General features: G+C 45.7%; 2 long non-coding RNA genes across 7 annotated transcripts; one reads left to right on the top strand and one right to left on the bottom strand.

Annotated features, from left to right (window-relative positions):
• Positions 1-9,203: 9,203 nt before the first annotated feature.
• Positions 9,204-26,286, top strand: LOC115289082. 5 transcript variants are annotated; one of them, XR_003907365.1, is made up of 4 exons: positions 16,091-16,478; positions 24,718-24,871; positions 25,179-25,415; positions 26,219-26,286. It is a non-coding gene; the product is annotated as an uncharacterized LOC115289082 (long non-coding RNA). The 5 variants fall into 5 exon arrangements; XR_003907366.1 differs by lacking the exons at positions 16,091-16,478; positions 26,219-26,286 and adding an exon at positions 9,204-9,319 and having other exon boundaries at positions 25,179-25,596; XR_003907364.1 differs by lacking the exons at positions 16,091-16,478; positions 26,219-26,286 and adding an exon at positions 12,808-12,891 and having other exon boundaries at positions 25,179-25,596.
• Positions 13,393-15,870, bottom strand: LOC115289083. Of its 2 annotated transcripts, XR_003907369.1 has the most exons (3): positions 15,488-15,870; positions 14,330-14,599; positions 13,393-14,002 (listed from the first exon to the last, which is right to left on the bottom strand). It is a non-coding gene; the product is annotated as an uncharacterized LOC115289083 (long non-coding RNA). The 2 variants fall into 2 exon arrangements; XR_003907368.1 differs by lacking the exon at positions 15,488-15,870 and having other exon boundaries at positions 14,330-15,450.
• Positions 26,287-27,428: the final 1,142 nt, after the last annotated feature.

Below are 27,428 nucleotides of genomic sequence, written 5' to 3'. Positions count from 1 at the left end.
TGGAAGGGACCATAATGCAAAAAAGCTGTAACCATACACCAAAGTGGGTGTTTCACAGAGAAGTCAAAGATCTTTTTTCAGTCTCACAAAGTGTTTTCTTCCTTGGTCAGATATTACCTGTGGGTCAAGGCTATATCCCTCATCAGATCCTTGTCACAACATCCCTGAAGCCCATGAGTTTTCATCTTTCCTTTCTTTCTTTCCCTCTATCCCTTACTCCATCCCTCCCTCTCCTTCTGTCCCTTCCCTCTCTCTTTCCTTATTAATTAAATACTTACTATATGCCTCACACTCTGCTGGGTTCCAGAGGGATGAGAGATGGGTAAGACATTGTCCTTGCCCTTGAAGGGCAAGCACATCATAGAGTGGGGAAGGCAGATGTGTACACAATTAACTATAATAAAATATGGTGAGCAGTATAATGGAGATCTGCCCAAAGTGTCATGGGAGCACAGAGGAGAGAGCGAAGGAGCCGCCTTAGAGGTCACCAGGAAAAGCTTCATCGAGAAGGTGATTTCTGAGTTGCCTTTTGGAGAGTGAACAGGAATTTTCCAGATGTACAAAGATGGGAAGCGCATATTCCAGGCAGGGAATAATAGGAGTATGATATGGTCAGAGTGAAAGTGTGGGTCGGTTGTGAGGGACTCACGAGGGTTTTAAAAGTAGCTTATGATCAGGGTGCAAAGCAGTCTGAGTGTCAAACTCAGGAGCTGGCATTTTATTCATGTGTGATGATGAACCATGCACAGAATCTGTCTTTGGATAATGTTTTGTTTTTTTTTTTGACTGGCAAGACTAACAAAGCAAGGCTCAAGGTGGGCAGGAAAAATGTCTATGGAATAGTGTTTGAATGGTTTTTTTTTTAGTTTATTTATTTTGAGAGTGGGGGAAGGGCAGAGAGAGAATCCCAAGCATGTTCCACACTATCAGTGCAGAGCCCTGTGTGGGCTCAATCCCGTGAATCATGAGATCATGACCTGAGCCTAAATCAAGAGTTGGACGCTTAACCAATTGAGCCAGCCAGGTGCCCCTATGGAATTGTGTTTAGTCAATCAACTGGTCAACTACTTTTTGAAGGCCAGGATGTGCCAGGGTCTGTGTTAGATGCTGAGACACTGCAGAAGAAGCATCACAATTCATGTGTCAGAATGATTCACACATAGAAAACTCTGAGGGTGGGATAGGGTGTACAGTATAAGATCATGTGATCAAGTGACTATGAGTCAAAGATGGGAGACAGCAGAAAAACCTGGCAGGCTTCCTGCAGGGGATGGGCCTGAAGGATCAGTGAGAGAGCATTCTTTGCAGGGAAGCCACATGAGCAGAGATTTGCATTGAGCCTGTGGGGACCGTGCAGATTCTGGCCTGCCTGGACAGAGGCTGGGTTCCCGGGAAAGAAGATGGCTACAGAGGTGGGGCCAGTTGAAAGAGGGCCTTGAAGTCAGGTAGAATAGCACAGGACCTCTGAGGGCCGGGGGCGGGGGGTGGGGAGGAACTGTAAAACCCTTCTAAGAAAGCTTTTCCTCAGTGCCCCTAGTGTGTATTTCTTTTCTAACATCTTGACATCTGATCATCAATCTTTGTAGGAATACTTATAGAGACAGGAGCAGCTAACTTCATCTTCCAATGTCTCTGACTATGGAAAGTTCCACCAAAATCTACCTAATTATTTCTTGGGTCCATTGGTTCCAGAGCCATCCCTTTGGGCCCATCAGCATCACTCCATCTCTCCCTTGACTGCAGAGTATACCTTTTCAGATTGTCAAACTAAGGTTAAATTTTTAGCCTCCCTTCTTCCAGGTTGGAAACTCTCAATTCCTTCAACAGGAGGCTTTGCCTGGGGATTCCTGCCTCTTCTGACTCATGCTTAATGGTACTCTCCTCGGCCTTGATTTTCCTTTGAAGTGGGGTCTGCCCAGTGCAGTGCAGTCTGGACACAATTGAGTGGCTGGTGACCAGCCCCTGTGAAATGACTTAGCGGAAATGGTGTTTTGTGAAGAGGAGTCAGGGCTCAGAGTTCAAGATGAATGGGGATTGTTAGACTGGGGGCAGGTAAAACCTGAATCCTTGGCAGAAGTCCAGACATAAGAGCTAAATCAGGGTGATGTTGGGTCAGAGGATGGGTAGAAAAGAGAGAATCCAGGGGACACTTGAAAACTTTGATAAATGAGAAAAGAGACAACAATGACTTACGTTTTCCAATCCAAGAGCCTAGCCAAATAGCAGTTGAGTGAGCAGAATGGGTACCGGGAAGGGTAGCTGACAAAAGGGAGTGATATGATACTGAATGGGCCATAAGAGCAGGACTCCTATGTCAAGGTGCCCCAGAAATGGCTGCAAATGTGCCCTCAGAGCCCAAGAGAGTGCTTAGATTAGAGAGATCAGCTTGGAGTCTTGGAAGGCAGGAATCTACGTAGGCCGTGAATATACACAGAGAAGGAACAAGCCGTCAAGAATGATGCCCTTAGAAAGTCTACCGTGTGCAGACTGGAGGAACAAAAGGCACTCATGAGGGATATAGAGCAATGAGCTGTCAGAAGTAGAGCAGTGTTGAGGATGCCAAGGGAGTAGAGGGTTTCCAGAAAGAGGGAGTGGTCAGTGATATCAAATGCTCAGGAGAACAAAGAAAATGAGACCACCCAGTTTACCCAGGGGGAGAAGGGAGAGCAGTTTCAGTAAGATCGTGGGGACCAAAGCAGCCCTGAAGAGATTCAGAAGGGACCCCATGTCGGGTTACCTCTCCCCACACCCCACCCTGAAATGCTAAATTTCCCCCATTCCCCTCAGCCCACTACTGGCCCCAATGTCTACCTTCCTACCTTCTCTCCCCATTTCTGGTAACCAGCCAGAGCTGGTGGTCTCTTCAGGTGGCCTTACTGGGTCCCCTCTCCAGGGCAGGAAGCCAGGCAGTCTCACTGCAGGGTGCAGTCCCTCAAGGACACCAGGCCAGCTCAGACTGCCTGGCCTTCCTGGGAGAGCGGCAGGAGCTGACACAAATGCTGGGCTGGTGCATGGGAAGGACTATGGTGCTGCTCTGGCAATGGCAGCCTCACAAGTCTCGGGGACGCAGCTAAATTGCCCCCATCTATTTTCCTTGACGTCTGAAAGCTGTAGTTTCCAGAGGGCAGAGGGTTAGTTCAGAGAAGCTCCAGCTCCACCTCTTCCTGGTCAGCCCTTCCCCTACCAAGGCTCTCCAACTTGGCCCTGCCCCCTCTCACCCCTGTACCCCCACACTCCACACCTCGTGCCCTTCTCCCCCGCCCCCGCCCCCCCAGGAACACTCTACTCCTGTCCCCCTTCAGCACTGAGCAGTCATCTCTTCTCTCTTCCGTCACCTTCTTACTGCCCAGGAGCTCATCCCAGGCTCTGCCAGGGGCAAATATGTCCACTAAGGATAAGGGGCTCTTTTCAAGCTTCCTCAGCAGAGGCCCCAGAATTCTAGCAACCAAGGAGACAGGTTATGCCAACCCTGCTCCTCCCAAGATGCACTGGGAGCCTGGGAACCAGGAGGGAGGGAGGAGGCTCAGCTGAGGAGCTCAGGATTTAATTCTATGCATCATTAAGTAGTCCTCTGAAAGTAGTGTCCCCCTATACATCATCCATGCTTAGTAAACAGCACGCTGACATTACATTAGCAGCTGGAAATGAATTTTCTCTTTTATAGGGAAATTGAGAATCCGCCAAGAAGAAAGAAAGAAAGAAGAAAAAAAAAACCCTCAAAACCAATTATCTAGGCATTTATGAGTTCCACCCTGGTCCCCCTCTCTCTCCTCTCTCACTCAGATGCAAAGAAGCATTTAATATTTAATATATTAAGAAAAGAAAGAAACTTTGATAGATTATGTGGAATCTGGCATTCATTCCCTCTGCCCCTCCTTACTTCCTCATTCTCCCCTCCCGAAAACCCGCACTTGGTTCTAGCTGACATTTAAATGGATTAAGGTGTTCAGATTTCCTTAATAGTGTTGACATTTTGGAAATATTTCTGGCTTTTTCCCCCCCTCTCCTCGAAATAATAATAATAAATAAATATTGGAATGGATCTTCCCCTCCACTGGACAGGCAGGCTCTGTCTCTGTCCTGCTCTCCAGCACAGATGCAATTTACATTTTCCCTTCTTATTTACAAGATTAAGGACAGAGAGAAGTCAAAGTCTTCCTTTGAAGGCAAGGGGCTGAGTGTGGGAGTGGGGGCACTCCCTGGTTAGGGAGGCATTTTGTTGATCACTAAGTTACTTCCTGGGGACTGCTGCCCCCTCCCTTCTTCCTGGAACTTGTCTGCCTCTCTCCCTCAGCCCCTCTCTTTCTATCCCTGGCTAGATGGTCCTTCCTTTGTGTGGTCTCAGTGTCCTTCTTATTATGTGGTTTGCTTCATCTGCAGACCTGTCCTCACCAGCCAGACAGATGCACCTGAGAAATTCTCTCCCATTTGAAAACACTGCCCTGTGGTCTAATGGCAAACACAGAGAAAGGACTGGATTTGACTCTGTCTACTTTAACTTGGACTTGAGTAACCTTTCTTGCACTGTGCTGCTATGGTGTTCTCATGTCTAGACACCAAGGTCCCTGAATCTGGGTCTAAGTCTCCTTTATTTCTGTATCTCAGCTCCTAGCACAAAGCTTGTACATAGTAGATGCTTGTAAATGTTTATTTAGTGGAAGGCAGGCGGGAAGGAATGGAAGGAAAAGTGGAAGAGAAAGAAGAGGAAAAGTAAAGAAGATGTTGGATGTCTTCACTGGTTGACATTCTCCAAGCTGTGATGCTCTAAGTGATCTCCAAACAAAACTCAATCAGCGGACATATGGAGTTGCACGATGCCCATCTTTGTGATAAGCTTTGCTCACATGCTCACATGCTTTCCATAGTCTAATGGCAGTTGCTCTTTGCCCCCAAAGTAGGTAGCAATACTTGTAAAGAACCTAGTGTTTCTCAGAAATGTCTTTATGCATAGCAACTGGGAGATTAAATCAAATGGCCCTGAAGATTAACCTCTTCTCTATCACTTACCACAGGCTACTTTATCTCTCTAGACTCAGTTTTCTCATATAAAAAATGGAGTGATAATCCTCATATGAGGATACTATCATGACTATTACAAGGATAACACAGGTTCGTGTATAGTGTCGGCATACAGGGAGTGGTCAACAGGTCATAAAAGTTTGATTGTTGCTTCTTTTGTTAGGTATTTCGTCCAGCAGCTGAGAAATAAGAGCTTTCACCAATCAGGCTAAACTAGCCAAGATCTGAGACTATTTATTCCAAAAAGGAAGAAGGAAAGACATCATCAGAACCTGCTGTGAGTTCTAACCTGGTGTCTTCCTCAAGTTCTGCTTTCACATTTGGATGCAAAGAAGTATTTGATGTATAGCAATGTCAAGCAACTTGATTTTTTAGAAGGGGGGTTTCCAGCAGTATCGGCTAGAAGAATTTCAACTGAGTTTGATCATTGCACCAGAATTAATATAGATCAATGCAGATGGAGCCCTGAGTGATTAGAGGCATGATTCATTCCATCCAAGGTTCACACTTTTCTGTAAATGACTTCTCTACCATCCTCATTTACCTCCTTGCATTTCTATACTTCTTCCTGGCCTTGTCAGATGCCTGTCTCTTCCAAACACTGATGTGTTTTCCAGGGATAAGGACCAAAAAAGAAAATTTCTTCTTGAATGTCCTATTTCCACAAACCTAACTTTTATTTAATCTTCCAAAGATATCCCAGCCCAAACTTTATGGAACCAATTTCTGCTGTGGGCTGTATGTGGTCTGTGAGGTATCTTATGTGCATCAGACTTGCTTGGCTTAGCATGGGACTTAGCAAGACTTCAGGGCTTGGTTTAAATTGCTTTTTTACATCTTAGCCATAATCAGCCTAGAGTCTACTTTCTATTTTTGCCCTTTCTTCTGATTGTGAGATCCCTACTCTGCCAATCTATTAGTACTTGAGTTTTGAAGTTGACTTTAAATTCACTGCTTTTAATAGTCTACATCTCAGTGTCTGTTTCAAAAGAAGTAATGTATCCAGCATGTGTAATCTACCGACTGCTGTAATAGGTGCAGGATTAACAGATGAATAAAATACATTTCTATTCATTAAACTTATAGCCTTGAAGGGCCCAGAGGGCCCTTCAAGCTTGCAAATCAGAGAACAGTGTCCACAATCAAAATGCATCCGGAGATTGAATCAGCTTGGATTGGGAAGCAGGAGTCAGGGCAAGGAATAGGAGGGTCAAGAAAGAAGAGGTGATTCTCCAGGCTGACCAGTGGCAGGAAGGTTTTGCAGAATTAGTAGACTCATAGTCCTCTTTCCTTTTAATAAAGCAGAGGTTCAATTAGGCTTATGTTAAATTAGAGTATAATAATTTTATCTGATTGAGTGCAGTCAGGAGATAAGAGAAATAAGATAAGATTCTGGTTGCAGATCTTGTCATAGTCTTGCTTTTCTCCCTAAGTTGCCCAAAAGCCTCTATTAAATACCTTTGTCTTATTTAGGCTTTGAGCTATCCACCTCACTCGGCATCCATCTGTCCAGCCACCCGTCCCTCCAGTTAGTCCTCCCAAGTTCATTCCCTCATCAAGTTATTCTTAAGCATCCATAGGGTTCTAAATGCTGTGCCAGTCACTGGCCATACAGACTTCAAGAAGAGGAGTTTAGAGCTAGTAGTGGGTTGGGGTGTACCCAAGGTGCTAGAGGACTGCATACTCTTAAGTTACAACTATTAATTTTCCTTGTCTCGGTCCTCTACCAAACTCATACTCAACAACACGACCTAGATGGCATATGTAAGGTGTAAATACTGATAGAATGAAGAGCAATATAAAGACCACGCTACCTACAAGAGAGAACATCACCTTCCGAACCAATTGAGGCCCCAAGCTCCTTCCTCCCAGCACAAGCAACCACAGTCCCAAATTCTAGATTCATTATATCTTCTACTTTTATTTACAGTTGGCCTCAAATCTCTGTGTTCCAAACAATAGGTTGCTCATTATATCATATGTTTGAATTTTATAATAAATGGTGTCATGAAATATGTATATTCTTACACAGTTCCTTTTTTATTCATTGTTTTCAAGAATATGTGAGGCTCCTGTGTTGACTACTGTTCTTTCTTTCTATACTTTGTTGAAAGTGAAAGTTGACCTACACTTTCTTTCCATGGCTATCTGCTATTTTAGTGTAGGACTATACCACGGGTTATTTATTCATTTTCCTGTTAATGAACATTTGCTTTATTGATTTGTTTCTAGTATATTTTTCTATGAAAGCTATTCTTCTATAGACATTCTTTTCAATGTCTCTTGCTGCACAGTAAAGTGCTTTTGTGTGTGTGGCGGGGGGGTGGAGTACAGACTCAGGAGTATAAATTCAGGGTCATAGGGTATGCATACCTTCCAATGTACTAGATGATGCTGAATGGTTTTCAATGTGACTGGGTCAATTTACGCTCCCAGCAGCAATGAGAGTGTCCACTTCTTCACCAATACTTGGTATTATCAGACTTTCAACTGTTGGGATGTGAAATTGTTTCTTATTGTGGTTTTAATTTTAATATTCCTGATTACCAGTGATGTTGAGTGAATTTTGTATTTTTATTGGCAACTTCTGTTTTCCTTTCTGGGAAGTGACTACTCATGATTTCTTTGGACTGTTTCTGTTAAACTGTCTTTTTCATACTGATTTTCAGAAATTCCATTCTGAAAATCTATTGTTGATTATGTGTTGCAAATATTTTCTCCCAGTTTGTGACTTGTCTTTTTCATTTTCTTTATAGTGTATTTTGATGAACCCTGTTCTTAATTTCAACAGTCAAAATTAACCATCTTGTCTTGATGAGCTTTATTTATTTATGTTGTATTTTAAAATAAAAGTATTTCTTATCCCAACGTCATAAAGATATTGCCCCCCCCCACATTTTCTTCTAAAGTTTTACAGTTTGTTCTTCAATTTAAATTATTAAGCCATTTTATATTGATTTTGTATATGCAGTGAAGTAGAATTCCAATTTAGTTTTTCTTTATGGTTGACCAGCTGTCCCAGCAAGATTTGTTGAATATTCTATTATTTCTTTGTTGCTCTGTAATGCCGGTTGTGTTCTATATTAGGTGGTGTCCATGCACATGTGGATCTGCCTCTGAGTTCCATAGGCCATAGGATAATTTGTTATTGTCAGGCTGATGGACTGGAGGATTCAGTGAAGTTCTTGAGTCAAAATACTGTGAGAAGGAGCCCCAAGTAAATTCACTTAGTTCATAGAGACTGGTTGTTGTTGTTGTTTTTAGTTTATAATAGTGGTATAATGAAAAGAATGTAGGAGTTGAAGATTTCATCTCTGGCACTTATTTGTATGACTTTGGGCAAATTCTTGATTTTTTCTGTCCTCAGTTTCTTCATCTGTTAAGTGGGAAGACTCATTTCAACCCAGAAGCTGCATTGAAGACTGGATTACATTTTGATTTGAAAGGATGGGAAAGTGCCTGGCATTTAGAATTAGCCCAGAGAATGTGTTTTGTAGTACTCCCAGGCTAAGGTCACATGTATGTTTTCGGATAGCTTCAGTCCAAAGTGAGTCAAGGTTTGGAATTACTCCACAAGAACATGAGACATAGGCCCCAGAATGAATGATTAGTTTCAGCTCACCAAACTCTCTTCCCCAAACCTACTGACTTAGTTACAAATTTATTTTACAGGGCACAGGGCTGTAAAGTTTCTTTGTGAAAAATGATTGAGGATAACTGGCAAATGGAGACTTGCTATGTATTACTGAGTTCAGAATGGCAGATGAGGAAAAATCTCATGCAGGAAAAGTCATTATCAAATGCTTAAACTCCAGGCTTTCCATCTAACTTAAAGGCTTCCTTACCATTTCTTGGGACTATAATAATAATAATAAAATATAGCACCTTATAATTTATAAGTGTTTCTATATCATATGGTCCATTTTAGTAGATTGATTCATCTTATAGCTGTAACACCATGAGGTGGTCTGAGATTGGAAGTTGACTCTGAATGTCTGAAACAGGCTCAAGTTCACACAGTGATTAAGTGAGGTTGCCAAGACTCAAACCCTCACTCAAACTCTATTATTAGCACACAATTGGGACTCTACCTGTATGTGCTGGGACACTTTCAAATATATTGTTCCATCACCCTCATATATACACTTGTCCGTCAGATCACACAGTTCAGTTGGGGTTCAGAGAATGTTGTCACTGACTGGCCTCAGATGCCTAGAAGAACCAGGGTTGGATATTCTTCTGCCAAACCTCTCTTGCAAAAATGCAAGCAGCTTTAAGGATTATTTGTACCCAGATGGAAGTATGTTCTCATGGGTTTCCTGTCATGCATATGCCATAAAGTTCTAACTGCAGCCAAGGTCCTCCAGGGGTCTATTGATTCGGGGACAATGGTGAAGCTATTTAGATACCTGCTCAGGGGCCAAGGTGGGACCAGAAGATCCAGGCAAGTTTTTAGCCACCTCAAAGATACAGTCTTGGGCCTCCAGGCACTTGGTTTTACCCTGGTGACACCTTGAGAGCAGTACTCTGGGAGCAAAGGGAGTCTGGCCATTGCCTGAAAGAATTCCAAGTTCCTAAGGCTTTCAGTAGTTGCTGTTAACTAATCTTTAGTATCAACTTTAAGGAATTTCTAAATCTTTATAATTCTCCTTTTTAAGGAAAAGCATTCCCCTCTGGAAAAATTCAGAGTCTTTCCCCTTCTGGGCCTCTGTTCCAAGTCCGGACCTGTCTTCCCTAGGTCACCCTTTGCACACACAAATATTACTCTCCCTGTCCTAGGTCCCAGGTACTGGTCCCAAGAACATCTAAGGACCTCTGTATCGCCTCTAAGTTTTGATGCCCTCGGCCCCTTTCTCTGGCATCCCCTATTATTGTCCCCTTTTAAATTGAATGCCTCTTCCCAACACTCTAGGAAATAGTTTTATGGCTTGTCCCCCTCTTATTGGTGTGACCTAGAACTCAGACCATAACCTCTCTTCTTTCCCTTATAATCCATACTCAAGGAATCATATGCCTCTTCCTTGTAGATGACATCCAAATCTTCATCACTTAGGCTCAACCATTTTTGGGAATGTTAGTCTGCATCTCTAGATACTTATAAAAGGCTTTACTATGATACCCCTGTGCTTTTTTGTGCTCCTTTCTCCTCATAAATTGTGACCCTTCACATTTCTCTTTATCCAACAATGTTGCTCTTATTTTACTCATCAAGAATCATCTTGATCCACCTCTCCCTTCTTCATTTTCTCTTATGCAATAATTGCATCTTATCTATGCTTCCTTTCATAACACCTCTTCCCATCTTTGTTGCCAGGATTCTGGTCTAGGCTTCCAGAAACATGTTCCAGTAGCCTCCCAATGTGATTTCTCATGGACAGTTTCATTGCTCTGTTGGCTGATCATGTTCTTTCTCCAAGCCAGAATGTTTAATGTTTCCTCTTCTGGCCTTCTTGAGGTGTGGCAGGTGGTTCCAGACCTAGTAACAGGACTTGAGTTTACCTGAAACATTCATTTAACAGTAGGGCCTCCCAGTTTCTGTAGCTATTTTCACCACCAGGTTTGCACACATGTATAATTCTGGGTTCAACATTTTACGGGGATCTTCTCAGACTACCTGTCTTCCATGGAGCCCCTTTTATCCCTATGAGTTTCTGTGTAAGCACTTCACTCTTCGGTTGTTTATTCTACCATGCATGGCCATTGTCCTGATTCATCTTGTATATCTTGTACCTTCTACTCTTTCTCAGGCCATGCAAAACTCCCATCCTGAGTCACTTCCTAGTTCGTTAACACAGTAGCACTCAATAAAGCTTAGTGGAAATACTGCATGGGATATTATTTCTCAGAATACAAGAGAATAGGGAAGCCAGGCTCCTCTAGACCACTGCAAGCTTGGGCTGTTTCCCATGAGGTTTGATGCTGTCAGAAAAACTGTCTCTTCATTTCACATTGACTCCTTCTCCTCAGTCATGTGTTCAGGCTTCTCGGCCCCCTTAGCCTCTAATTTCCCCCCAACAAGCCACTTCTCTTGATTCCCTTTTAGGGCATGGCCTTGGTTCACACCTTGCTGAATTTCTTGGTGCACAGTGCAAAAGGCTGCAGGCAAAAGGTCAGGAAAAAGAGTCTAAAGTCAAATAATTGTATGCTTTTTTCAGCCTTGGGAAAGCCATTCACCTTATCTGAACCTCTGTTGTCTTACGTGTAAACTAGAAATAGTAGTAACACCTCCCTCTCAGGATTGTTAGACAATGTAGTGAAATAATGAATGTAGAAAATACTGGCATGCCAGAAAGCACAAGTGAAGGTTATAATCAGCTCCCTCCTCTGTACCTTCACACCTTCTGATGCTTCTATCTTTACCCCCAAGCTGCTTCTGTACCTTCCATCATGGTGGCTCTCTCCATCTTATGCTGTCTCCAACAACTTCAGTCTTGCCCTTCTTATTCACCTTTTCCTTTCTATTGACACACTCCCTTGTCCCGATTGTCTGGACGTATAAACAACTTTTTACTTGACCCTGCTGCCTGCTCCACCTTCTGATAGCCACTGTCCCCCTTCCTTTCTTCTTGTAACAGGGAAGGGACAGCAAACAATCACCCTCCTGGCTCACTACCTGCTCTTCCAGAACTCCTGCATTTCTTCCTACCTGCACTCACAGGCATGTTCCCAGATTTGTCCACCTTCCCAGTTCGCATTCTCCTTAGCTGGCAATCTCACATTGTGAGCCACCCTCTTGCTTCTTTCAACTTCCTCTTCCATTAATTTTCATGGCACTCAGACTTTTATTAGAACGCACAGGGGCGCCTGGATGGCTCAGTCGGTTTAGAGTCCGGCTTCGACTCAGATCATGATCTCATGGTTCATGGGTTCAAGCCCCTCGTGGGGCTCTCTGCTGACAGCTAGCTCAGAGCCTGGAGCCTGCTTCAGATTCTGTATCTCCCTCTCTCTCAGACCCTCCCTTGCTCGCACTGTCTCTCTCTGTCTCTCAAAACTAAATAAAACATTAAAAAAATTAAAAAAAAAACGCACTTTCCTAACCCTTTACCAGCAACTCCTTGTTTTCTGTCTCCTTCTCTGACTCAGTATCACTCTTTTCCTCCAGGCCTAGTCTGCCATCTGCCTGACCTCCACCAGGGAGCCATCACTTCCCTTTACTGCACACTGGTCAAACCACACCTGAAGTATTGTGTTTACTTCCAGGTTTCACCTTCTATGAGAATTATTACCAACTCGAGGATATTCAGCAGAGGATGACTGAGACGGCGAGGGAGCTAGAAACAGCCAGCCTTATAGAACTCTTGAGAGAATAGAGATATTTAACCTACAAGATGAGAAAATTTGGAGGAAACATAATCATTGCTGTCTTAATATATTTTAAAGGATGTAAAAAGGAAGAAGTTTTGTCTATTGACTTAGATCCCTCTAGAAAACAGAATTGGACAGAAATTATGGACCAGCAGGTATGGAATTATTAGGAAGAAATACCTTCCAGTCTTGTGAAGGCATTAAGAGCACAGGCTCTGCAGTCAGATGGCATGGGTTCAAATCCCATTCTGCCTCTTCTTATTGTATGACCCTGAGCAAGCTATTTCATTTTTCTGTGTCTTCATTTCATCATCGGTAAAATGAGAGTAGATAGTGGTAGTCATTGTTACAAAGATTCATTATTCCCTGTGCTAGATATTGTGTAGGGTTATAGACACACTCATGCCTAATAATGACTCACAATGTAGAAGGAGAGGTAAATGCACACATGGGTAATTCAAGTACAAAGCAGATCGCTGAGATAGAGGAACCAAAGTATGACTGGACAGAGAAAGAGAAATGTGGCTGGGGGTACCAGGAAAGATTTCTCGGAGGAGGCAGAGCAGTGTGAGTAAAAACCTGAGGATAAAAACAGGAAGCACTTGTTTGAGAATTGGCAAATGCCCCCATCAAATTGTGCCTCATTTGGAAGTCTTTGCTACAAAGCCAACCTGTGGGGTGTGCTCTTCTCTAAACTTCTGCACAGATACTGCATGCTGCCAATCATCTTTTTGTGGTAGGAGAAGGAATATTTCAGCCTACTCTGCACATAAAGATATATCCCAACAGGATATGAGTGCAAGGGCCAAACATTTGATCCAAGTAGGAAATGGTGGAAGCCCAGATTATGCCCCAAAGCGAGAATGCTTGAGAATAGGTCTACTGACCCGAAAGTGAGCCAGAGTAAGGAGCATGTCCAGAGTGGGTAGGGGTGGTCCTAGGCCAGGACAGCTAGAGTGCATATACACAGATGTCCTTTCGTATTCATTGTGAAGGGCACGTAGAACGTCCCCATGAATGAGTGAATGAACATATATATGAACATATGGCACAAAATAGACTACCATGTATGTTATAACATATTTTTACATGTAATATGGATCAATACGATGTGCAGACATTAGAACACCCTGTAGTCCTCACTTGCTGCTTTCTGGTGAAGTGCTCAGCAATCCATGCACATTGTTGAATGTCCAAGAAAATAATTTCTTTGCATTCTGATGCTGTAAAATATTGTTTGGATTAAAAGGGCAGGAGCAAATTGATGGATCTGAAATTTTTTTTCTTTTGGCTTGGAGATGACAGGGCAATCCATCAGACAACTTCCTTGGCTCCCTCTGACATTTCAAGCTCAAATGTTATAGCTTTCTTATTTTTCTTTTCTCTTTTTTTTTTCACCCCCTGGCTCTCTATTGAACTGTGCCTCTAGGAAATGCATCCTGTAGATGTGGCTTTTTTGACACTTGTCATATGGCAGGCACTCAGTGGAGGCTTGTTGAATGGTGGCTGGGGGTACTCCGTCTAGCTTAGCAGGTCATGCTAAAGTTGAGGTAACTTCCTCATCCACCTGTGATGCTGCCTCCTAGAACATTCAACAGGGAATTCTTGCAAAACAGAGCAGGCCCTGGAAAATGGCTCACAATGCAGATATCCATACAATGTGATTCCAGCAGCTGGACTGCGTGCAAAGAGAAAATATTATAAGTTAGAATCGTTGACTTCTTCACCTGTTTCTGCCATTGTGCATAGTATGAACTTGGAAAGGCTACTTAACCTTTCCCACCCGCAGCCTCTCCACCTTTGAGGCAGAGAAATCAAGTATCAGATTAAGTATCAGATTTGAATGAAGTCAAATATCAGAATAAAATGGGATAATGATTGTGGAAACACTGAAAATACAGACCATAACTCGGTGATACACACCCTCTGTATTAGTTATCTATTGCTATATAGCAAATAAACCCCACACGTGGTGAATTCAGGAAGGAAACATTTATTATCTCACTGTTTTTGCAGGGCAGGAATGTAGGAGTGGTATAGCTGAGAGGTTCTGACTCATCGTCTCTCAACACACTGGCTGGGGCTGCATCATCTGAAGGCTTTATGGGGGCCAGGGTGTCCACTCCTGAGATGGTTCATCCACATGGCTATTGGTGGGAGACCGCAGTTCCTTGGTGGCTGTTGGCAGGAAGCTGCCATTCTTTACTGTGCGGACCTCTCCATAGGACCACTTGAGTGTCCTTAAGAACATGGCAGCTGGCTTTCTGCAAAGTGCCTGATCCAAGGTAGAAGTCACAATGTGCTTTATGATCTAGGCTCAGCAGTCACAAACCCTAGTCAGTCTGGGAGAGGGACAACACAAGGGCAGGAATTTCAAAAGACCACCATGAAGGTTGACAACTATACCGTCTCTCAGTTGAATGGTTCCTCTGGGAAATGAGGGATATAGCTGATTATTTCTAAGGTCTTTGTGCTACAACCACATCACTGCTTGCTCCAAATAGCTCTTTGGCAAGCCTACTAGGCAGCTTCTCCCCTTTCCCATCTAGCTTAAAATTCCTGTGATCACTGTCAACCCCTTGTTCCATACTAACAGTGCAGTTTTGGTGTTTCCGGGGTTCTATGAAAATGGCTGTGTGTTGCATCTGAGGGACATTCTTGAGGCTCTTCATGTGGGGTTGCAGGGGTTTGTCACTTACAGGTGCCAGCCATTACAGTTCACTTAGTGTCACTGCATCCTCATTTTGTGCGGGATGGAACCCTTGCTTAGAGAGCCTGACTTAGTGACTGCTTAGTGACTGACATGGGTCGTGAGAGAGAGGCAGGCCAAGGTCTGCAGCTTTGACGATCTGCCTCACATTTTATCTTTTCAAAATGTGTCTGTTTCTGAACATTCTATTTGATTCTGTCAACTCTGAGGGAGACAGAGCTGGCATTGTTTCTTCTGTTTTGTCGATTGAACAACTAAGGCTCGGAAATTCCTAACAGAGGCATTTGCTAGAATAAGCAATACAGGAAGATAAGATATTGGGTGGTTAAAATCTGGAGTTTGGCTTTAAACCTCTTGAGCCTCAGGTGTCTGGGGCATATTAAGTGAAGTTGATGGAAAACTTTGAATGGAGCTTCTAAGACAATTAACTGGTTATGGAACAAGATCTAATACCTTGATTATTATGCTTTCTCTGCAAATTTCTCCACTCCTTCCAGCTGTTGTGCTGTTTTCTGTGTTCCTGGTCCCAGGTGCCCTGTGTTGGTTTCCTCAAGATCATCCTCCTTAGCTTCATGGACTCCATTGGCCTGATTGCACACCTCTAGGTCCCAAAAGGTGACTGGGAGCTGATTTCTAGTGGGGAGAGTTCTGACTGAGGGTTCCAGCTGCCCGTGGGAAAAGAGAGGGAAAAGCTGCAACAATGTGGGCTTCACTATCCTTCAGCAGAAGCAGAGTCTTTCAAGAGCATAGTCCATTCATCCAAATAGACCGCCATGTTCTATTTCCATAAGTGCCACAGCCTCCATCTGCCTTTGCTGCTAGTTAGCCATGAAGTAGGAATGATGAGTAGAGGCATCTTGGGACTAACTTCCACAGACCTGGTGTCCGCCCTGCCCTTTGTTGACGCCCACAGGCTGTCCCCACCCTCCCAGCTCTGGCTTGGACCCAGGGCCCCAGTGAACTCTGCGCCCCCTTCCGGGCCCTTCAGAAGATCATCGGGAGTGAGGCTCCCCGAGGCCGGAGTACCCCACACATCCCGTCCCATAGGCCCTTGGAGCAGCTGCTCCTCCAACCTTATCTTCCCTCTGCCTCCATGGAAACCTGAGAAAGACGGAAAGGGGGAAGTGGCTTGGTTTCCCAACACAAATAACCCCAACAGAGCTTTCTCAGCAGTGACCCTTAGCCTGTTGTGTCAGCCTCAGGCTGAAGGAGGAAGGAAATAGACCTTCTATTGAGTATTTTTCTTCCCCTGTCAAGAAGATCAGAGGAGCTGAGACGAGAAAAGAAAAGGAGTCAAAAGCACCTTGTTGCCTCCTCCTGCAGGATTTGTGTTGCTCTTCCCCTCCCCTCTTGAGCTCTAAGTAAACAGACTCCCCAGCTGAGGAAGGCCCCGGGCCCAACTCGAGCAGGCCATAAATAAGAGCCCTTCAGCCTCTGGCTCTCGGTGAGTAGAGGCCACTTGTGAGAGGAACATTCGATAGTGGGGGAGCGGCGGGGGGAGGGTGCTCGTGTTAATTGAATCCCAATTTCCTTCTCCCAGGCCTGCTCTTATCTTTTTAATTATACAAGGCCTTTAATCTTCTTGAGGACTTGTCTCTGTCATTAATGCGTGATCTCTATTAGAGATAGAGGTCTGCTGGGGTAATGGGAGCCGCAAGCCGAGACCTCTGGAAACTTTTTTTGCTTTTGAAAACACCAAGGAGTTACCTGGGGCAAATCCAAGTGGGGGAGGGCACCCCGGGATATCCTCTCAGCCTCCAGATGATGGCCTTTGGGCTGTCTGTACCTGATGTGCCGGACGGTGGCATGTGGGACAAAAACCTCTACTGGCCGACTGATACCTGTCGTGGCCCTAGAAGTAGAGGGACAGCTGAGCTACCTGCAAGGCGGTCCCAGGTACCTCTCAGGGGAAAATCAGTGCAGCTACACGCACAGGATGCTGGGCGCCAAAGTAGGAGCCCAGAAAGATGGGATATTCTGTATTTGCTAAATGTTGGAGCATGCTGTAGGTGCTTGTGAATGGAAGCGTGTTCTCACGGGCTTTCCTTAATGTGGCAGGGATGCGGTACCTCCAGGTGACGATGGCGTGGGACACTCCAGGGTTACATTTCTCTTCCACCCCTGCCCTCCCAGCTGCCCTGTCAAATGGCTAATGAGTTGTAAACCAATACTTAGGGGTGCGAAGGGAGGTGTCCTGTTTGAAGGGAGCTGGCTCGTTTTAAATATTCAACAAACGTTTGCTAAGTAACTTTTCAAACAAGGGTTCTGAAAGCCGTTCAATGCAAACTGCGAATTCACAAGTGTTTCTCAAGCAGTTGGAGCCCCTCGTATAGAGATTTAAGTGCTGGAATTCATTTTTCTGAGCTGCATGGTGGCCCTCGGGGTTTTTGCCACCCAGACAGTTTATATGTCACATGCCACACTAGCCCCTGTGTGTGCAGAAAGATGGGTGAGGCTGAGTCCCCACAAGAAGCCTAGTGCTCAGCTGGGAAAGGAGATATATTTTGTTATCTTAAGTATATTACAAATATTTATAAATAAATACATGAATATATATAAGGCAGTATATGGTATACATTTATACACTATATGTATGTGTGTGTGTATACTCACGGTGTGTGTGTGGGTATGTACACATCTAAAACAATTACATAAATATTGCATACAAATGTATATATATTTAAGATTTTGTATATTTATATGTGTATGTATGTTTACATATCCATCCAAATAGACCGCCATGTTCTATTTCCATAAGGTGCTGTGGCCTAGATCTGCCTTTGCTGCTTGTTAATTGTGAAGTAGGAATGAGAGAGAGAGAGAGAGAGAGAAACTTCAGAGAAGTCAGTTGTGATTTTAACTCTATCTATCTATCTATCTATCTATCTATCTATCTATCTATCTACCTGTTTATCTATCCACACACCCAAATATACAAACAGGTGACTTATCTAAAGAGAGAAGCCCCCACCAAGAGCATCAACAGCCAACTGCAGACCCTGAGTGCGCATTTGTGAGCTTCTGCACCGAGCCCCATGTCTCACCCGCTCACACAACCACCTTAGAGGTTTTGGAGGTGGCCTGGTTGTTACTGACAAAGGCCACCTAACTAGAAGATTCAAGAGGCAGTGTTCCAGTCCATGTCATCCACAAAGCTTGGCCTGCTAACCCCAAGCCTTCGAGCCAAACCTTCCCTCTTTGAAACCACAGTTTGCGCCTGAAAGTGGGTAGTTCTGGCCATAGGCTTCCAATGAAACATAATGAACCTGGACATGGTCCAGAGAAGAGCAATTAAAACACTCAAGGGGAGGGAGAGGCTTCTGTTTAAGGACAGATTTTAAAAAATAAACCCAAGAGTAGAGTCTGGAAAGAAGAAGGGTGAGCAGAGAGAGGTTGTGGAGGTCTATAGGATGGTGGAGGGATGGAAAGGGAGGAGCCCGGTGTACCTGCCAAGGGGCACTCACTGAAGCTTAGACACAGCAGCATGAGGACAATGACAAGAAAGTTCTATTTAACACGTTCCATAAGTTTGCTGCCTGCTGTGTGATCCCAGTAGGTGGCAGAGGCTGAAAATATAAATAGATTCCTGGCTTATGGATGGCTTGTCATGAGCTCCCTACAGGATACCTAGTTTCTCATTGTCTAACTCAACTTACCTCTGGTTCTAATGTTCAAGACCAAGAGTTGGCAAACTCTTTCTGTAAAAAACAGTAAATATTTTTTGTAACTCTGTTGCAGTTACTTAATTAACTTTGTCATTGTAGTTTGAGAGCAGCCATTGATCATACATACAAATGAGTATGGTTGTGTTCTAATAAAACTTTATTTACAAAAATAGGCAGGAAGCTGAATTTGACCAGGAAAACTGTCGTTTGCCAACCCTAGGTCTAGATCAATTCATAGTCAAGTTGAATTACACAATTTAAAAGTGGGAGGTATTTTGGTGATCACATCTTCATCCTATTAAGCGGGAAGAGAGACATCCAGAGGTATCAAATGAACTGCCCAAGGCCATACAGTTGGAGCCCCAAAGTGGGTTATTAGCGTTGTTTGGCTGTTTTAGAGGGAATGCTTCCATCATCTGGAGATGATGTGATGGAAGTTGGTAGTGACGTATTCTCCTGCCAGAGGTAATGGTCCAACTTATCATTTCTGACTCTCTTTAATTTGTATTGATGGTCAAAGACTGCCTTTTCTTAGAAAATGTTTCAGGAGTAGGAGGATTTGGAAATATAATTTACTTTAAGAAAACTATGGGGGGGGGCCTGGGTGGCACAGTCAGTTAAGTACCTGACTCTTGGTTTCAGCTCAGGATATAATCTCATGGTTTCATGGGTTTGAACACCACATCCGGTTCTGTGCTGACAGTGTGGAGACTCCTTGGAATTCATTCTCTCTCCCCCGTCTCCTCCCCTCTCCCATTCGTGCTGTCTCTTTCTCAAAATAAATGAATAAACTTAAAAACATTTTTTTTAATTTTTTTAATTTATTTTTGAGAGACAGAGAGAGACAGTGCAAGCAGGGGAGGGTCAGAGAGAGAGGAAGACACAGAATCTGAAGCAGGTTTCAGGCTCTGAGCTGTCAGCACAGAGCCCGACTCAGGGCTCGAACCCACAAACTGTGAGATCATGACCTGAGCTGAAGCCGGATGCTTAACCAACTGAGCCACCCAGGTGCCCTAAATAAATAAACTTAAAAAAATTAAAACAAAAAGAAAACTAAAGACTGCTTATAAAATCCCAGAAATCAGAAAACAGGGTATATACTGTTCTGTCTACCTTCCCTGCCCACACTCCACCCTCGGTTCTGAGATAGAAAAACTATCTTATTTCTTGATAGTCTACACAGTGACATTGACCCTCAGAGCTGAATCTCTTGATAGACTAGTGTTGGCAAATGGAGATTGTACTTCTACCTCTCTCAGGTCAACAGGGGTGCTCCCGGTGGGGCCTGGGCCCTGAGAGCATTCATCTATCACATTCGGGCAAGACTTTTCTGAAAATAATCCTTATTTTCTGTGCTCTGTTGGCTAGAGCCAGGAACTGTTTAAATTAGTTGACATTCAGAGCCCTTATGGGGAAGATGTGTGTATATGTGTGTGTGTACGTGTGTGCATGTGTGTAGCTGGTGCAGGGAAGATAATGTCTGATAAATCAGGAATGCATCAGTGCTCAGAAAGTTCTAAGAACTATTACATTTGTGGCTTTTTTTTTTTCTGGGACCCATTGAAGGCCCTTGAGAAAAATAACAACTCACTCACTTAAGTGACTTTCTCTAAGTCCAGAGTATTATTGATGGGAGACAGGAACATGACGGTTCTAGGTTTGGTGTCTGGACCTCTTGATGGTACTGCAGTTTACTGTCGGCCTGCCCAGCCTCCTGGCAGACTCGGAATTGCCCTCTGTGAAATGGAGCTGGGTTAAACATTCTTTGACACCTTAGCAAAATGGCTGCAGATGAGGAAGGTGACAGAGGTAAGGGGAGAACATGGGATATTTTATACTTAGAAGGCTGATTTGCCTCTGAGGGTAACATCATGCTTCAGGGAAAGGATGGGACTCTGTTCCACAGACTTAGAAAAGAAGTCTATCAGTAGGATTTTTGAGCCACGTGCTAAGTGGCCCTCCTGAAATGTTTGGTGATGAAGGGAACATTGGAATCTGAGAAACACAGCTGTGTTCTAGCCGTTCCCTAAGCACTTCCCCTCCTGGAGACGTTTCCACCCGAAGTCTTCAGAAATCTGTCAGGAGTCAAGTCTCTCGTAACAAATTGCAAGGTTTCCTACTTGTTTTTTGATCCCATGAAGTGACGCAGGCTGGACAGTTGAATAGGAGCTCAAATGCAACCTGACTCCCGCAGAGGGAGAAGGATCTTTCAGACATGGGGTGCAGAGAGTCCTGGATTCAGATCCCAGCTCCAGCTCTTACCAGTCTTTGGTCGTTACAGGCGTTATCTCAACTCTAAGTCTCAGATTCAGAGCATACGCACTGACCCAGCACAGGTCCTTGGTAAATATTACTTCCCCTTCGTTCTATTGATTCTCTCATGGAGCCACCCTCTTGTTCAGCCTCCCACCTGACGCAGGCTGGACACTCAGTGGCCGAGGCCCCTGACTCACTGGGAAGCTGTCGCTGAGCAGGTCCACCTTCAGGCTCATCCTGGGGCCTGTCACCTATTCCATATACAGCTGCTCTTGGGGTATTTTTAATATTTGTTTTCTGATTATAAAGATGATACGTAAGCATTGCAGAAAATCTGAAAAACATGCAAAAGTGGACACAAAATGAATCGCTGATAAATACAACATGCAGTGATAAATGCTGCTAGCATTTTGGCTGCATGTCTTCCTATTTGTGCACCTGTGGGCATACATGTGTTTCACAAAATTAGAATCCTCTTGACTATAGGTATTGTACCCAGATCGTTCCTTTCTCATGATATTATGAACATTTCTCATATCACTAAATAGTCTTTGAAGACATATTTTTAATGGTTGCCATATTTTCTGTAGCATGGAGGTATCACAACATGTATAACCATGTCCTAACTATTGAACCTTCAGGTTGCCTCTAACTTTTCGATATTGTAAATAACACAGCAGTAAAAGTCACTGGAGGAAAATTTTCACTGCATTCCGATGACTTCTTTGAGATAAATTCCTAGCAGTAGAAGTCGTGGACAAGCTCACAGAAGGAGGATTTTTAAAGGCCTTGATGAGGAGGAACACGCGTTTCCGCAGACAGGCTGAGTCAATCTATGGGTCCTGCGCATTTCTCAGCACGCAGTGTATTCCCCAGGTTGGACCAGCATTCTCACATACAACCCCTCAAGTGTTAGAAGGTAGCTCTTAAATCTGGATTCCTGCCTCCTTCTGGCCGAACAGCCATTTCCTTAAAAACTCTTCCAAGGCTCCTTTGCCTTACCATTCTACCAGTTTGAGAACATTCCAAGTTGTCATTAATGGTCTTAAACATGTGCTACCTAAAACAGAACATAATACACCAAATATGGTCTGCTCCATTCCTGCCTCTTTTATTTTGGGTCCTATGCTTCCATTAATGCTGTCTGAGACTGCAGTAGTTTTATGATTTTGTGTTTTCGCTGGCCAGCAGCTCGTGTAAGTTTGTGGCAGGCTGACACTCTAAGGTCTCAATAATCCGATTAATCAGGATCTCTCCCAATTGACACTTGTTCAGCTGATATTTTGAGCTCAAATCCAATACTTATATCTGATCATTAGTAGTTCAGTGCCCCAGCTTCTTCAAGTTCTAGTGGTGCCCACAGAAAACAGGTCGTTGGTGTCTAGGGTGTGTTTCCACACCAAATTGCCTAGTGGGCTTGACCTGGGGCTTTGGTCTGACTATCCCTATGCAGAGGTCAGGAGATGGTCATGGGGTTGTTGAGACCTAGGCTGCCTGGCGCCTTCCTGGGCGGCAGTCCACTTATGAGCCTTCTCAGGAGTACCTGGGATCTTGGCTTGAAACAACTGTGGTGGAGGGGTGGCTGACCCCTCTGAGAAGGGCTCTTGAGTGCTGCTGGACAATTCCACCAGCTGGGCAGCGGCTGCCTCAACGGCCATGGAGCTCTGCAGGCTACGGATCGCCTGGCTGGGCGCCTCTGGCCAGACCCAGAGGCCCACCCTGAGGTTTTGCCAGGACTCTGGCTTGCTTTGCTCTTTTCTGGGTCTTTCCCAAAACACATAGATTGTGATTTCTCTGTGAAGCCGGCCCCTGACTCTGTCTTATAGACAAATCCGAAGCCCTGTCCAGCCTCCCATCCCCAGCTCCGACTGAACCCCGAGGGACTTGGCGCCCAGATGTGTGGGCATCCTGGTTCCATTACAGTCCTCCCACAACAGGCACCAGGGGCCACCCTGCAGGTTTGGGCATGTGCTCAGGAACATGGTCAGGCCCCCGGCACTGCCCCTCAGACCCTTCTTCTCATGGGAAGAGGCATAGCTTAGGGGCCCAGAGCAAAACCATGGCCATCACAGAGCTTCGGGAAGGGACAGTGGTTGTCCCAGGGTCTGAGGTGATGTTGCTCATGAGCAAACTGTGTTCACTAAGCCTTTCAGTCCCCATCGGTCACTATGTTTCTGTGCATGGAGGGCTGCTGGGGTGATGGCTGGAAGGAACAGCTGAACGCGTAGGGACAGAGAACCAAAATGGAGGGAGATGGGGTCCACACCTTAGGTGCTCTGCTGTACCTGTAGGGAAGAAACTCTGAAAACATGGGGGCATGTAGAGATGGTGGGGGAGACTTTGGCCTGGGGTCAGGGAGCCTGGGCTCTCACTCTGGGACCTGGCAGCTGGACGGTCTGGTCACAGGCTCCTTTTGGCCAGCTGGGGTTCACCCCTGCCCGCCCCCCAGCCCCGGTGTGGAAGATCACAGGTCCGCGTGACAAATATTCTCTCTCCGCGGCACCTGCACGTCCACGATCTGCACTCCTGTCACCGGTCGACATCGCCGTCCTCAGGGAGAGCCAGTCTCTCATCTCTGGAGCCACCCAGGCTTTCCTCCAGCATTCATTCAGTGTTTGGTTACTACCAGGAGGGATAATGCAACTCTTATTTAATTCAGATCGTTCAATTCCACCCCATTCAACCCTTTCCTACCTACTTACACTCTTTTATCGCAATCATCATGTGCTGTTTCGAAGGAGATAAAACAGAAAATATGAACATACGTTAAAAATAACCCCCCTGCCTCCCACTTCCTATTTTCAAAATGCTTTCCCATAAAGTATTTCATTACAGACTCAAGCAGCTGGCGTCATGAAATATGGTGTCAGATGTAGAATCTGATGAAAACCAAATGAAAAGACACCCTGAGAGCAGACGGAAGGAGAGTGCAGTTCCATTGGCCACTGCCCCTTCCCTGCGGGGCCCTGGGCGAGAACGTGACACTGGTCCCTGGTCACGGCTAGGTCAAGGGTTTGACAACTTCACCCCCTTCTTCTTCTCTTGAGATGTTCCATTATTATTTAATAATTTCTCACCATTTCTGTCCTTCTTGGAAACCAAATCCTAAAATCTCAGAACAGGAGAAGAGCTAGTAGTCATGAGGCACACCAGTGGTTCTCAAAGTGTGGTCCCTGGCTCACCAGCATCAGCCCCTGGGGCACCTGTTAGAAATGCAGACGCAGGCCCCAGCCTTGACCTGCTGAATCCCAAACACTGTGTGCATGACATGTGTATGTGTGTGTGTAGGGGACACTTGCCATCTGCGTCTGAACAAGTCCACTAAATGACACTCCCAAAATGGAAGCCTGCTGATCTGGGCCAGCTTCTAAATTTCCAACTGGTCCTCCTCCTCATCTCAGAGGCAGTTGGCTGGGGAGCCCAAACGAGAAGCCACTTCCCAGACAGGGTGCTTCACACCTTCCCCTGGCCCCCAGCCCCTCTGTTGACCTCAGGTCACCCTCTCCATGAGCAGTTCTGAGAGCCTGCTTCTCACGGTACCTCAGAGCGCACAGAAGATGAGTCAGGCCAGGGGTCAGCGGCCCCCAGGACAGCGGACATTCGTGCTTCTGCCAGGCTCTCAGCCTGCAACCCTACTGTCCTGGATGGCAGGGGACTCTGAAGGTCCCAGCCTCTGAGGATGCCTGATTTCTGACAGTCAGAATATGCCCTCTCACAGTCACCTGCCCTGTGCCTTCTTTGATCTTTTTTTTTTTTTTTCAGGAACAATCTTTGCAATGGAACCAGACCAGAGTTCCCTGCGCTCCTCTGGGAGGCTCCAGGCTATTGCTGGCATATCTTCCAGGGTTAGAGGAGCTGGGGAGGTCTCCCTGCTTCGATTCCTGCCTCAACACAGAGTCCAAAAGGTGGCAGAGAGGTGGGCACTTTGGTCTTGGACACTAGCCTTCTTAGGGTGGTTTTGAAAATGCAGATATTTGTGAACTGTCAACACAGGGCCTGAGCAAATTCACTGATACTGGGCCTCGCTGCCCACTCAAGGCTCCTGCGCAGGGGCAGCAGGCCTGACTTCTACCTGCATCGTGCCCTGAACCCCTCCTCACCTCACCCTTCCTATTTCTTGTCCCCTCTCTCCATTGCCCTGGGCTGAAGCTGTGCTGTGGGGCCCATGACTGCTCTCTGATGGCACATAGAGAGGCGCTCATCCCAGGGTCCCTGACTTACAGGCACAAAGGAGGCAAAGTCACCTGCTGAAACCGAAGGCCAGAGGAGAACCAGGCACTCCAGAAGGGAGAAGAGTTTCTATATAGCTCTGGTGGGGAATGTGCTCAAAATGGCCAGGAGATGATTAAAACTGCCCAGCTCCGGAGAGAGACAAAAAAGCCGTGATGTGGCCCTTTGGCACGGCCCAGAGTTCTGCCAGATGGACTTGGTGTGTCTCTGCGAGGCAGAGGCTCCCGAAGGTCAGTGAAGATGGCAGTAGGGCCAGGCTGGACATGACTCAAGCCCATAGGACTGGGTAACAGGAGGCCCAAAGCAGCTGGGGCACTGGGGGAGGGTGGGTGGAAGCAGTGGGTGGTTGTCAGCGAGCAGAGGATGAGGACGCATGGTGGCCACAGAGAGGGAGCTCCTGGAGTGAGGACACTGGAGAGATGTCATCCTGGCACTAAAGCTGGTCAGAAACAAGAAACGCAACTGCAGTGTTCTTTGAACCCAGGGCTTGTGATAAGGCCTTGGCATGTGCCTTCTTATTCCTCCTTCACAACAATTTTTCTGGCATGTGCTAGGTACCCCCTGTCCCAAGGTCTTTTCACTTTCCCACGGGCTTGTAACCCATCTCACCACACCCCAGGAGACACACGTGGAGACCAAGGAACAGAAGTAGCCCATGACCTGGCCAGGGACCTGCAGCCAGCAGGGAACTGAGCTGTTCTTAGATTCTGGGTCTTCCCACTAAAAAGCCACAGCTCTTTGACAGTATCTCACCTGCTTCTGTTCAGAGAAGCTAGTGAAAGTAACAGAGCGACTGAGGGCAGGATGCCACACAGACCCAAGCTTTGGGTTCCCCCGAACCCCGGGCAAGGGGAGGAGAAGGCAGCAAAGGGCTTGCACTGGTCCCAGAATGCCCTGGGCAGCCCTCCTCCCAGCCTCCCGCACCCCTTCAGCCCCTGGCATCATGAAAGGCTCCCAGGATATGTGCTTAGAAGTTACTGTGCTGCTGCTCTTGAGCTAGATGTCCCCAGATGAGCCTCTTATGTATTGGTAGGGAGCATGGCGTGCTGAGGGCGACTCTCAAGCTGCTGCAGGGACCAAAGGAGAGAGCGGCTGCCAGAGGGAGCGACCAAGTTCAGTTCTGATGATGGTGACTTCTGTCTGTTCATCTGTCGGGTATCTATGAAGTACCCGGCACATTGTCATGTAGGTGCTATGCTCAGAGCAAAGAGTGAGCAGCAAGCTCCCAGTGACATTACAGTAACCAATAACTGTGGCGAGCTCCAAAATTCAGGGCTTCCTAAGGGCGTTTGTTAATCTAGGAATCACCTCCTTCTCATAGTCCTAACTCACAGCTGCAGTTTCTGACCTTTGGCTCTTGGGCAAGGTGGTCAATAAATACAGCCTTGCTGCTCTGATTGAGTGGATTTCACCGGGGGTAGAAGAAAGAACTGTAGGTGGAGGTCCCAGGGAGGTGATCTTTTTCTGAAGCTCAGGCCCTCCTGAAATAGTCCTGGAGGCAGGACTGGGGACTCCCTGCCTCTGCTGCTGAAACTTCGGGCTCCTTCTAGAAGAAAGCTCACATCTGCTCCCATGTAATAATACTTCGGGCTCCTTCTAGAAGAAAGCTCACATCTGCTCCCATGTAATAATACTTCGGGCTCCTTCTAGAAGAAAGCTCACATCTGCTCCCATGTAATAATACTTCCCACCAATTAAATGACACCAGGAGTACAAATTCAGCAGGGGGAAAGTAGTTAAATCTTGTACAAGTTGGCACTTTCAGGCAGAGAAGAGAGACCTTGGCAGACGTGCCCATACCTAGCTCTGTGTAATGTTTTAGAGTGTTTTAATGTTTACCTAGCTGTTAGGTTCAGCCGGTCTTGGTTTGGCTCTCTCCCTTACCCTCTGAGTTCCCAAGAAGAATGTCTGTTCTGGTCCCAGTTTCTCCTCAGGATATCTGGATTACTCGCTGGGATCCTGGGCACAAAAGGAGTGAAAATTGAATCTAAGGATCTGCCCAGTACTGAGCAGGTGACCTTGAGCAAGACACTTAACTTCTGGTGCCTGAGTTTATTCAACTGTGAAATGGGACTAAACATATCCACTGAGGCTGTGTCGGGATCAAATTCCCACCCTCTCTGACCCTCCTAACCAAGTGAGCCCCTGCCACGTGCGACACAGCACAGGCAGCACTTTCTGTGCATTGTCCCCTTTAATCGTCGCCATGATTCTCACACAGGCGCTAGCTGGCATCACTGTCA

The sequence above is a fragment of the Suricata suricatta genome, chromosome 4 (genome assembly GCF_006229205.1).
Source record: "Suricata suricatta isolate VVHF042 chromosome 4, meerkat_22Aug2017_6uvM2_HiC, whole genome shotgun sequence".
NCBI lineage: Eukaryota > Metazoa > Chordata > Mammalia > Carnivora > Herpestidae > Suricata > Suricata suricatta.
This window is presented reverse-complemented; position numbering and strand designations above follow the sequence as displayed.